The 13,587-nt window shown below is 40.5% G+C and overlaps 1 protein-coding gene across 2 annotated transcripts in view; it reads right to left on the bottom strand.

Moving 5' to 3' along the window:
• The window catches only part of ATG10 (autophagy related 10), a 244,731-nt gene extending 231,842 nt beyond the window's left edge, over window positions 1-12,889 (bottom strand). Inside the window, exon 1 of one of the 2 annotated variants that reach the window (XM_024124819.3) lies at window positions 12,723-12,889. The gene's annotated coding sequence lies outside the window, so the exon portion shown is untranslated. The other variant, XM_024124812.3, reaches the window with a different exon arrangement.
• Between the last annotated feature and the right edge of the window lie 698 nt (window positions 12,890-13,587).

Genomic DNA, 13,587 nt, shown 5'->3' with positions numbered 1-13,587 from the left:
ATGTGGGATCTTCCCGGACCGGGGCACGAACCCGTGTCCCCTGCATCGGCAGGCGGACTCCCAACCACTGCGCCACCAGGGAAACCCAACTGCTCAACTCTTAATTCTGATAGCAATGGAAAAGAGGACTTCGAGTTAAAGTATATACAATGGAGCGATGCACAGATTATGGTAGGCACAAGGAGAGTTCCTTACAAAGAGGGGATGGTGTGAGAAAGTGTGTGGGGTGGGGGTGGAGATGAATCTTTAAGGTTAAGTAGGAGTTTTTGCAGGGCAAATTGTCAGTGAGTGAAGCACAGGGGTTAGAACAGTGGTCCAAGCGGGGAGGACAGTGTGAACCAAGGTAAGTAAGGGTATAGAGAACTGCAAGTTTGATGTCACCAACATGATAAAGATAGTATAGTATAGTATAGTCAAATCCCATGCAAGTTAAATCTGTCTGCCCTACTAGTGGAGAAGAAATGGATGGGAAGGGCCTCAAAGATACCAGATAGAATAGTGATGAACTCCCTGAAAGGTCACTTGTGTGCCATGCCAGAGTTTGGACTGTCTCCACAGGAAAAAGAGAATCAGACGTTGGAGCTGAAAAGGTCAGAATAGTAAATCATTGGTGGTTCTGTGGAAGATGGATCTGAAGAGTATAGCCTGAGGGCAGGGAGGAGAGTTAGAATTTGTTGCTGGATGAGAGGTCATGAGGATCTAAATCCAGGCAATGAAATGGAGCAGAAAGAATACGCATCTTAAGTTATGGAGACAAGCTAAAATGAACTTAAAGAGATTTGGAAGTCATCTGTTTAAAAGAGACAAATGAAACCATGAGGGTGAATACTGCCCAGCTGGAATGCATATAGCAAATTCTTAATAAGCCTTCTGGTGGGTGATGAAATTTTACACTAAATTTTGTATGTATATGCCTATCTATATTTTGGAAAGGAAAGATTCTATAATTTTCAAAAGATTGTTGAGGGGTCTTAACCAGAAAGTTAGGAACCTCTATGCATAGTGAGAAGAGCAGTGGGTTAAGAAAGAAACCTTCAGAGCAGCAGCATTTAAGGGACCTATTGAGGAAGAGGAATGAACAAAAGAGCTAGAGAATGAGTCAGGCATCAGGAGATCCTAGCAAGAGCAGTGCCACAGAGCCCAGGGAGTAGAGAATAACTAACAAAGAACCAACAATGTCAAAAGAAAAGAGAGGCCCGTTAAGAAAAGGACTGAAAACATCCATGGAGCTTGAAAATGAAGCAGTCATTGATGCCTTAGTGAGCAGTTTCAGCAATGGTGGAGAAAGAAAAGGACTGGAAACATCCATGGAGCTTGAAAATGAAGCAGTCATTGATGCCTTAGTGAGCAGTTTCAGCAATGGTGGAGAGAGAAGCCAGGTTGTGGTGGGCTGAGGAGAAAACTACAAGTGAGGAAATAAGTAAAAACTTTGTAGACTACTTTTCAAAAAATTTGATTGAAAAGTAGATACAAATTGGTAACAGAAGCAGCACATAGGCTTAAGGGAGGATACTGTTTTTCCTAAGAAAGGGAGATATGAATATATGTTTGAGCTGAGCAAAGGAGGTTGGAGAGAGGTAAAAGTTGAAAATACCAGAGAGAGAAAGTGACTGATGAAGCAATATCCTAAAGGGGCTGGGAGGAGATGTGGTCATCAGCACAGGAGGATGGATTTGAACAACACAATTAACACCTTGTCCCTTGCAATCAGAGGAAAGGCATTTGAGGATGAATATAAAAATTAGAGAAGTTTTTCAAATGGCACCCCAAGTTAAGGAAGACAAAGTCTGATGATCACAAGATTTTCAGATGCAGGGGTAGAGGATAATGATAAAAGGAGAGTGTTTGAGAAAGCGAGTATAGATTAGGAATTGATGGTGAAGAAGAAGTGAGGACAGCATTTTAAGATGAACAGATACAAGTGAAGGCCCAGCACAGAGGATGGGAGCCTGAATTTGCAGTGCAACACTCTGTGAGGTATTGTGGTTGCCTTCAGCAGTGCTCAGCTCCCCAAGCGTCAGAACAAGCAGAGAGGGCTGCATTGACTATGCATGCAAGTTGAGGTTTTGCTGGGTTGAGTCAGTGGAAGGATAAGTGTGAAAGAGGAAACAGAATATGCTAGTGAGAACAGCTCAGAGGTCCAGATTATGTAGAAAAAGAAAAGATGCCAAGAGAAGGTTAAAGGGGCTGGGAAAATATGGCAGTATCAAGAAATACTACATATGAAAGAGGGTAAAGGACAACTGCAGTGAAAGGAGGTAAATGGAAGATGGGAAGACTATGAGATTTAGAAATTGAGAAGGTCTCAGCTGTGGCCATGGAAATAAGTATATAAGGTAGCTTGGAGATGAAGGTCACTGGAGCTCAGGAAGTTTAAACAACTATAAGATGTGTAATGTTTGCTGTCTTCCACATGGACACTGAAGTCATTTAGAATTATTCTGAGAGCTACTGGGAATGGAGAGCTCTTTAAAAAATATGTAAGTTAAACTAGAAGATTTAGAAATGACAAGAGGCAAACGGTAGAAGACAATAGAGCACAGAGTTGGTAAGTAATATGTGGTATATAATGCCACGTCCATCAAGAATAATCACTAATAAACCAATACCTGTGTTCATGATAGCCAAACACAGCCTTGGATTCCTTCTCAAGATGGCGCTCAAGGCAGCAACTACCAGTGATTAGGGACAGCATGTGAGAAAAAAGTCTACCTTGCCATACCTGGCAGAGCTGAATTTCATGAGCCTCAAAGGAGCAGGAATATTTACATGAGGCTGGAGAAGCAGTAACCTAAAGTTGGCTCTTCAGAAGTGGGGGTTACCAGCAATCTCAGTACCCTGAGCTTTGTAGAGTGGAGGAAAAAGCCTCCATTCAAAGAGTTTTTGGGTTTTGTTTGTTTTTTAAGTCAAGTTTCCTTTAAAACGAGTTAGTGGAAGCACTAACCTGTGCAGATGTTAACATCATGTAAGATACGTGTGGAAACATCCACACTACATCCACTCACCACTCCCACCCTGGAGATTCACAATGCACATTTATATGGGGAAACTATTAACTCAGGGTTTCCGAACTCTTTTGACCACAAAATTCTTTTTCCTGGGAACACTTTTTAACATCTTACTCCACAGAATGTAGTAAAGGAAATAATGAATTAAGGGTTTAACAAGTTTTTTTTTTACTGTGGATGTGTGCTCCTGAGATCACAATGGAGAGGAATAGGGGAACAGTGGGAGAACAAGTTTGGGAAGAGAAAGCACCAAGTACAGGAACCAAGTACAGAAGAGTCGATAAACTCCAGGGGCTTCTACAAAGGCAGTCAAATGTTTCAAGGGTGTAAGTGAGATCTCCAGTTTACACAAAGAATTCTGGTTAACAGGGTGCTTCAGTGCAGATACAAGTTGAGAAAGTGACATCTAAGAAGTCTGTAAAAGGAAGAACAGAAGCTAACTTAGCAAAAGGAGGAGGTAAAGGGAACAGACTGTGCAAAAGCCTAAGAATGTAAGAGAAGGTCTGGTAATTGAAGAACTCTTGTTTGACTGTAATACAGAGGTAGAGGAAGGGTATTGAGAAAACCACAGCTGAAGACAAGAGAGCCTTGTAGCCTGAGGGCTCAAAAGGGTTTCGAAATGGTAGTAAACTGATCAGATTTGCATTTTGGTTTCCAAAGGGGACTACAGATCTAACCAGACTGAAGACCAGTTAAAAGGTCCTTACAATCATTTAGGAGAGACAAAATAATGCTAAACAGAGCCAAAGATTGGCAGTAGGGTAGAAGAGAGACGGAGATATTTTGATAGTGTAGTATACTCATTACAACAACTGGCTGACCTTGGTATGTAAGGGACTGATGGGAGAAAAGGTTCAAGAAAGAGTCCTAGCTCTTTGCCTTAAGTGGTAGTCTACTGACTGAAACAGATCCCTCTAGGAAAAGGAGGTCTGGGGAGTGAGATGGGTTTAATGTAGCACTACGGAGTTTGAGTTTGAAATGCCTATGGAATACCCAGCAAAGAGATCTAGCAGGAATTTTGAGATGGATCTGGAACTCAAGAGGAAAGAGAAATCTGAGCTAGAAATATTGATTCTAAATCAGCATTTCATAGATAACAGAACACATTTGATCACTTAGGGAGACGATACAGAACGAGAATAGAAAGACCAAAACAGGGCTTCCCTGGTGGCGCAGTGGTTGAGAGTCCGCCTGCCGATGCAGAGAACACGGGTTCGTGCCCCGGTCCGGGAATATCCCACATGCCGCGGAGCGGCTGGGCCCGTGAGCCATGGCGGCTGAGCCTGCGCGTCCGGAGCCTATGCTCCACAATGGGAGAAGCCACAACAGTGAGAGGCCCGCGTACCGCAAAAAAAAAAAAAAAAAAGACCAAAACAAAGTGGTTAGAGAAATAGTTTTTCCAACTATATGATGACCGTGACATATACTGAGAGATACTAAATCAAAGATACTAAATCAAAGAAATCATAAATTCTTTATGAATTTAATTCATAAAGAATACTAATACATTTTGGAACATTCTATAAATTCCAGACAAACCCTCACTTAATAATAAAATTGAACTGAGTGAAAACACTCCATTCCCTAAGCCCTCCAGTTACTTGAGGCTTACTGAACTCTTCAAAATGTTAGTCGAAACATAAAATTTTACTCAATAGCCATAGTTTATCTAATTAACAGCACTGTGCCACTAGCAAGATGACTGAACATCAAAGCACTAATTAATATTTGGTTGAATACTTTTAAAATTATCTAAGGACCGGGCTTTGCTGAAGGATGTTACATACAATAATAAAAACACTTATGGCTTGATTACAAAATTAGGAATTATATTATATTAAAATGATATCCATCTCAATTCAAATCATCATAATATGGTATAATGAAATATCACTGAGTAATTATTGCCTCTTCGCTCAAGTTAGAATATTTCAACTCATTAAAAATGAAAATATAGTTCAATTAACATTTTTATATGTACTTTTCAAGTTGTAATACTCTGGTCCTCTACCAAGTTCCTAGACTAGTAGAGACAGAAATTAGAATCTTAAGAACTTTCTATTATGAGATGGCTGAAATTATGGTGAAAAATGGAAATAACCACAACTGCAGCTTATTAAGCAATAATGGCAAGAATAATCCTTATTTTGCACATAGAAAACCTGAGACATGTGAACTGCCTATGTTTCCAGACTTAAGCTATCTTCAGACCAGAGGTGACAACAGAACACAGATGAACTCACAGTAAAAGACTACTTCCAATTCTCATCTTATCCTAAACAATGAACCTCTCATCTCTTATTATAAGGAAAAGTCAGAAATGAGACAGAGCTCTTTCCTGTCATAAAGTGTAAGTTGTTAATACATCTATTTTGCTTGAGTTTCACACTTGCTAAACAGCTGTTTGTTTTTTTTTAAGCTCAAACAATCAAAACCTTATTTTAAGTGCTCCAACAGAGGCTAAAGATTGGAAAGGTAGAATAATTTTTTTTCCTCACCAAGTGAAAGAAGTCTTTCTAAACTATAGGTTAGCCCTAAAGTAGACAGTGTGAAGAAGCTTATTCTGCTGCTATTAAATATATCTTTTCAGAAAAGCGGCCCCAACGAATTCTAACACTGTGTATATAATCATTGTTCAAATGATCCTTCTTAATTTTAAAAACAATTTTTTTCACTACAGCTCTCCACATTTTTTACAGGATTTTTAATCTAATGTGTGGGGAACTGATTCTTTGTTTTTGTTTGTTTTGTGTTTTTGGTCAGAGACATTTCTTTTGATGAATCTATAAATCAATATATATCAGAGTCATAACAAGACTAAAACACTTTATGACATATAACTAAATTTCCCCAGAACTTAAGATCATTTACAAAAATGTGATTATCACAGAACATATTGTACTATGCACACCTTTAAACACTAAAGATCATTTTTAACTAATAAAAGTAGGCAACTTCCTCTGTACTTGTCCCTCCCTGCAGCAATTCTGCATTTTAACTGTAGATTTAGACTCTTCCCTAAAAAAACATGCAATTACTAGCTAGGGAAGTGAATTCAACCTATTATCTTTATGAGAATTTTGCTTGAATTAATTTAGATTAGTTAATCACTTACCTAGCAGTATCCTCGGGCAGTGGTCCTCAAATTTTAGAGAGTAAAGAAGCACCCAGGGTACAAATTTAAATGTGGAATCCTAGGCTCAGACCAGAAACATTACCTGATTCTGAAGGCCCCAAAATAAGCATTTGTAATTAGCACCAGAGATATTTTTGAGGAGGATTCATGCTAGAACACTGAGACAAAAGATAGATCATTTTAATAGGGGTATTAATGGGCCTGGATTTCAAGGCATTTGGCAGCCTGGGCAGGGCACAGCAGGTGTGACCCCAGTAATCCAAAAAATAGCACAGGAAGCAGCAAAAGAAAGGAAGCTGGTTCAGGCTTGGCAGCAGTTGGCCAGCAGGCTCAGCACTCCTTCCTTGCCTTCCCACTGAAAAACACATCTGAAATCAAACTTTAAACAAGATACAACATTGTACCTAAACTGGAATTGAGGGATTTGGGGTAGCTTTATTGGTAGCTGATGCTTGCTATGGCCTCTGCGGCAAAAGGTCCAGTTAGGAAGAGGGTAAGAAGGCGTCTCACTCTCCTCAATTCTGTATTTCCTTCAGAAAAAAAGAGCCTGTAGTGACCCCGCAGCTTGGGGCTGAGGACAGAGTTCATGAGACCACTTCCTTTCCTCAACCCCCACCATCTTCCAAGAGTTTAGGGAACATCTCCTTCAGTGGGACTTTATGCAGTGGCATGTTGGAGCTGGATTGTATCAAAGAGTCAACAGTTAAGTTTTCAGGAACTTGGGGAGCCAGTTGACATCATGTTGACAGCCTGAAATTGACCACAGTGGGAATATTTACACCACAGAAATTGGCAAATGCCACAACTGGCTTCTAATACCCATTAGTAATTCTCTTTCAAGAACATTCTTTACGAATGATATAATGTTCATGGCCAGAAGTGGAAGGTGTCAGCAATAGGTAGCTGTGGGAACAGTATGAGCCCTCAGAAGAATATGGTCTCACCACTACACTCAAAAAACTATAAACCAGGCTTCCCTGGTGGCACAGTGGTTAAGAATCTGCCTGCCAATGCAGGGGACATGGGTTTGAGCCCTGGTCCAGGAAGATCCTACATGACGTGGAGCAACTAAACCCGTGTACCACAACTACTGAGCCTGCACTATAGAGCCCATGAGCCACAACTACTGAAGCGCGTGTGCCACAACTACTGAAGCCTGTGCGCCTAGAGACCACGCTCTGCAACAAGAGAAGCCACAGCAATGAGAAGCCCGCACACTGCAACGAAGAGTAGACCCCGCTCACTGCAACTAGAGAAAGCCCACGTGCAGCAACAAAGACCCAAAACAGCCAAAAAAAATAAAAATAAATTTATTAAAAAACTATAAACCACTTCAAATTACAGAAAAATACTCCCCTCATTAGAGACATAGGACTGAAAGATTAGACAATAGGAAAATAAGACCTCTCCTGGGTACAGAAAGATCTATCCTTCATAAATTGGATTGTATCTATCAACATGCTCTCCAACCTGACACTGAGAAGAAGAGTCCTCCAGCATCTAAGTGTAGTGAGGAGGATGAAGGTAGCTTACTCACTCTGACAAGAATGAGCAACACCATCCCTACACAAGTCCCTCTTCTGTCAAGGTAAGAAAACCAAAAACCTCAATAATAGCACAGGGCCGAGATGAAGCTTGTGCACCATAAGAAAGAGAAGCACTGCCATAAAGAGGAAGAGAGAAAGCTTGCTCCTATAATGGGCTTACACTGGGAATCAGGAGAAAAACTTAGAAATTATCTAATTTACCAATTGAAAAAGAAAAAGGAAAAATAAAAACGCAGCCTCTGAAAGCAAGAGATGAGAAGGAAAAAAACAGCTAAGATTAAAAAGGAAACTGAAGAAGAAAAATTGGAAGAGAATTCAAACATATAATATTGGGTTGGCCAAAAGGTTTGTTCAGGTTTTTCCATAAGATGTTATGCAAAAACAGGAACAAACTTGGGCCAACCCAATATTAGACAAACTCTATATAAGAGGCAAAAGAGAGAAGTACAGAAGCTGGAAAGGAATCTCATTAACATTTTAGCATATACACATAAGGTGATCTCCAAACACAGAAGGAAAAGAACCAAGATGAAAACAATGCATACTGATTGACAGAAAGGACAAAGAACACAGATCCAACCTACAAATAACTGGCATTTCTGAATTGAAATCATAAGCAAACATACCATTGAAAAATTTTTCCTGATCTGGGTAGAAGAAAGATTAAAGAGATTTACTTCTATAAATTGAGAGGACTCACTATGTTTGAGAAAGCTGCTAGAAGGAAACCTATGCCTACAGGTAGTCTATGGAATATCTTTATCTAAAGAACAAAAAGGAAAACAAAAATGCAGGCAGAAAAAAGCAGTTTACCTACAAAGGAACAAAAAACAGTATAGCCTCAGCCACCTCTTCCACAGCAAGGAAAACTGGAAGATGATAGAACAATGTCTAAACAGCTGAGGACCTGTGACTTATAATTTTATGTCTTAGCACCTATAACAGAGTTAAGCACACAGTAAATATTAAGTAAAAATTGTAAGGAACAAAAGAAAAATTCAAAATTTTAAATGAATTTATTTTACATATCTTTACCTCTTTACAGCACCTTTCTTCAACTAAACTTTTAAGCCTATTCATCAATTGGATCTTTTCCAATTCAAACAACAGATTTATATGACATCTAATCTTTCTGATACTGGTGTCATTACTTTTATAAGAAGATTATCATTTTTTTACATAAACCAAGACTTCTCTGCATGCACATGAGAGAAATTGTTCCTCCGACAGTGATGATTTGAACTGATCCACCAGCTCAAACTCTTTTGCTGCCTTTGAACAATGGGACTTGTAGAACTAACTCTAGTCAGCACATATGCTAATTAGACCAGAACCAGGAACTAAAGGCTTATGACCTTGGCCAAAGATATTCAACAAATAAGAAGGTACAAAAAGATCAACACTGTATCAGAGGGTACGGACTCAGTGCTGGTCTAAATAGTCTGAATATATGATAGAGCAATGTGTTTTAAAAATATATTACCAAGTGTCATTATTTTTTGAAAAAAAAAAAGCTGTTGGACATTTTTGTAATGGAAGAGACAGTCCCTTTAAATTTTTCTTCTTGCAAAGTCTCCATTAAAGGCTAGATTAATGTGCCTTCTTATTTCCACAAGCTTTTCATTCATTCACTCAGCACCTACAATATCCTAGCACTTGCTATGTGTGTGTCCTCAGAGGAAGAAGTGTCAAACTTTTTCTGGGAAAATCAGAGAAGACTCCAAAAAAACAGGGAGTCTGGAAAACGCAGAACTGAATTTTGAAATTTGAATAAGGGCCTACCAAGTGGAGACAAAAGCATGTCAAAAAGATGGAAGTGCTCCAGCAAGACAGGGCCTGAAAAGAATATGCTAGGTTAAAAGGAAAAAAAAAAAGGCAGTAGTTGAAGCATAGGTTGTATAAAGTATGGGCAGATAAGGTCCAATGGTTCCCAACATCAGGAGGAACCACTCTTTTTTTTTTTTAGGAGGAACCACTCTTGAAGGGGTTGTTTGAAAATGAGTAGGATCACACTGGGTTGTCACAAAGCGGGTATGGAGGTTGTAGTTTGCTATTGCCATTCAGAACTCAGGGACCAAGTATGATAAGCATCCTGCAATGTATGGAACAGTTCCATAAAAATGGCAGTTGAGCCCCCTTTGAGAAAAAATGAGAAGTAGGCTTAACAAGGTTGGAGAACTTAACCCTAGGGTTTCTTAGTATGACTTTGCATGCATATCTTTGAAATCTGTGATCACAACGTGCATTTCACTCACTAAATACTTCCAAGGAAGCTATGTTTTTCCTCAGCAAGTGATATGTTTCCTTCTTTCCTCTGACCATCATGAAGCTCAGAACTCAGTCTGTATCCCACCACTAACAATTATACAACTGGTTACAGTATATATTTGAGTATAATGCACCCCAACCTCACCTTTCTATTCAAGCTTCATAGTTTCATGACTGATTTACCTTTATTTTGTATGTTTTTATATTATATATAGTTTATAATCTACTGCAAGTACTTTTAGAACAAAATAGGGTATAAATTTTAAAATATAAGCAACAGAAGTAAAATGGAAAACAGAAAATAGAAAACTAGATAGTAAGATAGGGAAAAACTATATCGAGCCCCCAGAATCATCCTGGGAGAACTTTAAGAGACTTTTTTAAAAGATTATAATATATGATCTTTGCCCTCAACAGTCTGTAATCAAATTTATAGGAAAAGATTCAAACTGAAAAGAACGTTAGAGAACAAAAGACAGTAAAAATTAGTGATAAATTGTACAACCACTGTCTAAAGAATTACTATGGATTAAATAATCATTACAATAGCATGTATTCAGCTCTTACTATGTACCAAAACTATAGTAACTTGTTAAATCCTCACAGCAACCCTATGAGGTAGTCACTGTGATTTTCTCCATTTTACAGATGAGGAAGTTGGGACAGAGAGGTTAAGCAATTTGTCCAAGGTAACAGCTGTTAAATGTGGCAGTTTGTACTAAGGCAGTCAGTCTGGAACCAGAGCCTCTGCTCTAGAAGAGTTACATTTCAGATAATCCTAGAAGTATAAAAGGATACTGACAGGCAGAGATGCTACAAAAAATGATGAGGAGTGGGGGCAGTCAGTGAATCTAGGAACAGGTTGAAATGAGGCAGAGTAGACAAGTAAAGAGCCTAACTAGAGAGTGTTAGGAATATTAAGGAATATAGGAATACTGGGGGTGGGAAAGGGGGGTGGAGCAGTTTCTAAATCACCTTAAAACTCTAAAGAGATTCTATTTAAAACAGTGGACAACAGGAAACTATTGTAAGTTCTTGAACTCAGAAGAGATGATTAAAAAGTTTTTCTCGAAAAGCTATTACATGACAGTGATATGAAATAACCCTAACTTCAAAGCTAAATTCATATTAGTAAATACTCTTCCTGGGTCCTATAAACCCTACAAGATCAAGCACTTTAAGGCCTGGGGTACCAGGTACATTAGAGTAGCCTCTGGTTCTACATCGTTTTCAGCTGCCTCTCCCTAATCTGGATGCTTTTACATAAGGTTTCTTCTCTGTTTCCCTACTTTCCAGTTGTTTTATACCCAACTGCACTTGGCCCCTGAAGACATTTGTGAATCACCAAATAATCTCTAGGGCATTTTGTTGTTGTTATGGTTCCCTGAGCATGTTTTTGTTTCAAACACTGCCTCTAGGGTCCCAAACACGTCTCTAGGCTTCAAAGATATTAATAACCAAATCAAGCCCAGTCTTAAGGAAACTACTTAAATAAACTTCACCTTACTTGTTTTTCCTAAGGGGCTGCTTATCATTCTCAGAAACTTAAAAGCATAATCTTGTAACATTCTATTGTATATCCAATGAATCCAGTTTAGAACCAGTGAAAAGACTGTTTCCACTAGCTTCAATTAAAATATCAATTTTTAAACCTTGTAATTGCAAGACTTTAATTTGACTTTCTCTGTACTCAACTTTTTTTTTTTTTGGCCAAGTTTTCGTTTTGTAAATGTCTCCTCTTGTCCATATTTGACCCTTCAGAAGCAAGGAGGATTCTACGCGAGATTCTAATAATGTAATTGAATACTACATAGGGTCTATGCCTTCCACTTCTGAAAAGTATAAACTAAGCTTTTGCCACTTAAGAGTGAGGCCATTGTCGAAGTGTAATTTTTGAAACGTTGTAATAAACATGATTCATAAAAAGTGAGCCTGTGGCAAAGATTTACTGAACTCATAATGAAGGAGCAAGCTTAATAGTAAAAATTATAAAAATCTTGGAAATAGGGCAATAAAACTATAATCATCAGTAGTATTTTTTTCTCCCAGTCAGAAATAATTTGCTCCATTAGACAAAAAAAAAAAAAGTAACTGCAAAGCCTGGGCCCTAATCGATAACTATGTCAAGCAAAAGTATAGTCCCCTAGATAACTGATTCTCAGGTGGGCCTATCAGACAAGGCTCTATTTTGACTTTGAAAAGACATGTAGCTATCCTTTCGCCTTGTCAGAGATGTTTATAATTTCTACCATCATAAAAGTTTGTTTCTACTAATCAGTTAACTATTCCTTTATCCCACCCACCCCCCACTGGTGATTTCAAATGCTGAGGAGATACGTTATTTGGAAGAAAAACTCCTAATTCTTAATGATTAGAAACTCCTTCAAGTTAAGTAGCACTTAACCACTGGAATCACCAGTAACTTCATATCCTCTGTTTCAAGGTTACGAGGCAAAGAATTTCTGTCTCGGTACAGGCTTTAAACACAGGTCTGTTAACTACCTAAATCGAGGGTGAGGTCTCCATGGTGGCCCAGGAGTGCGATCCACACCCGCCAGCGGCTCGCCACGGCGCAGCGGCTCCAGCGCGACCCGGCCTGCATTTCACCGGCGGGAGCCCCGCTTCCCCGGCCTTTTGTTCGGGGCTGGGCTGTTTCCCTCCCACCCGCGCCCGCCCTTCCTCTCTATCCCGGCAGTTGGGTGAGGACCCTGCGGGAAACAGAGCCGGAAAGTGGCGGCCGGCAAAGGTTGTGGGAATACTCACCCCGCTCCGCTCGGCCCCTAACCCTGCCGCCCAGCCCAGAGTGGGCGGGGCGACGGGGTTGGGGGGAGGGGAGCCGAGGAGAGGGACCCTTCACCCTCCGAGCTACCGCCAAGCCAGCGGTCGCGGGGAGGGGAGCAACGGGCCCCCGGGGGCCAAGAGGGCGGTAGCAGAGGAGCAGAGCCAACCAGCAGGGACGCCCACTAGTAAGACCGCTCTCTACCCGCCCTCAGCCTCCGTCGCCAGAGGCTACCCAGTCGGAGCATGCGCATTGGACCTCCCGCACACCCTAGGACTAGGCTCGCGCGGGCGGCTGACGTCGTGGGCCTCGTGCGTGGGGCGGGGGCCGGAAGGCGTGACCTCCCTGCAGTTTGCTACGGCAGCCGCCGAGGCCCCGCCCCGAACCTCACAGGCCTAAGGGACCGAGCTGCGGTTGTTTCCTCAGCGCATCACAAAGGCGGCGCATTGAGGGAGAGGAGGGGTTGCCAGCGATTTCGAGAGTTACTGCATACTCTCCTCTAACAAACAGCCAAGTATCTGGAAAATAAAAGGATGACCAATGGTGAAAGGTAGGGCAAGAAAGGAGCTGAACCGTTTAGTGCCCGTAGAACGTCTCTCAGGGGTTGGAGAACTGTGCCGGCTATCATAACGCAAGCTGCAAAATTACTGTGAACACAATTAAGTACAAGCACCATCCCCTTTGAAACTTAAGGACCGAGGTAAAAGTTAGGGATTCGGGAGTTGGCAATAGTACCATCTGTGTCACAAAGCTCAGGAAAAAAAAAAATCTAGCAGGAGAATTAAATTGGGAAAAGGTGGGATAATGAAAAGACTAGAGAAAGATGTAGGAGTAACAGGGGTGATCCAT

The sequence above is a fragment of the Physeter macrocephalus genome, chromosome 8, assembly GCF_002837175.3.
Source record: "Physeter macrocephalus isolate SW-GA chromosome 8, ASM283717v5, whole genome shotgun sequence".
NCBI classification, from domain to species: Eukaryota; Metazoa; Chordata; class Mammalia; order Artiodactyla; family Physeteridae; genus Physeter; species Physeter macrocephalus.
The sequence above is the reverse complement of the archived record's forward strand: the minus strand, read 5'-3'. Positions and strand labels throughout refer to the sequence as shown.